The 1,301-nt window shown below is 35.9% G+C and overlaps 1 non-coding gene across 1 annotated transcript; it reads left to right on the top strand.

Annotated features, from left to right (window-relative positions):
- The first annotated feature begins 713 nt into the window (after window positions 1–713).
- On the top strand, window positions 714–822 carry MIR651 (microRNA mir-651). Its single transcript, NR_106487.1, has one exon. It is a non-coding gene; the product is annotated as a microRNA mir-651 (primary transcript).
- Window positions 823–1,301: the final 479 nt, after the last annotated feature.

Consider the following 1,301-nt stretch of genomic DNA (forward strand, 5'->3'; position numbering starts at 1 on the left):
GCATCATTACATTCATCATTTCATCACCAAACACATCATTGCATAATCAGACACGTCATTACATCATCACACACATCATTACCTCATATGTGCACCTCCCACTCTCCACCTAGACACAGGGAAGAGAGGAAGGCACCAGGAAATCAGAGTGGTAAAGAAAACTTTAAGAAATCAGGTGGTTTTAAGACCCTTTATTATGACTTAAATAAATTCTGAAATTGGTTTCTTTAAGGAAGGCCCCTAAACCGGGAATGAACATGAATAAGAATTATAGTCGTTTTAGCGACCATAGTTTCCCCAGGAATTATTGCACTAAGGCATTTAAATTTTTTTCCAAATGCTAAAATATTTTGTCAGCTTTATTGACCATTCTTTCTAACCCCTCAGTAAATTATATCTCTATCTGAAGTGGAACATAGGAGATGCCCTAAGCTTCTCAAAGATGTTTTGTAACGATCTAGGTAAGGACTGTGTCTAATGGAAATGACAGGCATAATTTATTTGTGAGAGCAGAAATGAAATTCAACCTTGACAACAGATTGCGCATTTTTCCATAATGCCATGGAACTGAAATTCTTGTGATGTAAATTAAATCGTGGAATTTGACTTATTGTTCAAAAACATTAGTTCAACTCTAAACAGTTGAATTACTCAGCAGCTGTGTACAAATGTATGATACAGATAACAAAATGTATTAACAATTCCCTAGATCTACAGAAATCTATCACTGCTTTTTAGGATAAGCTTGACTTTTGTTCAAATAAAAATGCAAAAGGAAAGTGTATCCTAAAAGGCAATGACAGTTTAATGTGTTTCTGACATGCAACCTTCAAGAGATCCATATATGAACCATTTTGTGTGGATGGTACAACTCTAAACATAATGATATGTGGAAATTTGTATACAGAATGTTTAGCAAAGAAGAGTCAGGATGAATAAAGTGAAAGGAAAGACTTTCCCAATGTTACTTTTTAAGTGATATGAGATGCATCAAGTGAGATGTGTTTGACAAAACTTTATTCAACATTGATCCTGACAGAAAAGAAGCAGGAAAAACAATTAATACACTTCCTATGTCTTGAAGAATAGCAATTTTAATTTTATTGTGCATTTTGCTTGACAATTATATATATGCTTCCAGTCAATATTTCATCTGGAGGACTGAGCAGGTATTATGATTCCCATTTTATGGGTGAGGAAAGGGCAGATTGCAAGGTGAATGTCACCTGTCATCGGTGCATACCTGGCCAGGGGCCATGTCTTCCAGATTCCAGCCCACACGGCATGGGTGCCTGCATTTC

This window comes from Gorilla gorilla, chromosome X (genome assembly GCF_029281585.2).
Source record: "Gorilla gorilla gorilla isolate KB3781 chromosome X, NHGRI_mGorGor1-v2.1_pri, whole genome shotgun sequence".
NCBI lineage: Eukaryota > Metazoa > Chordata > Mammalia > Primates > Hominidae > Gorilla > Gorilla gorilla.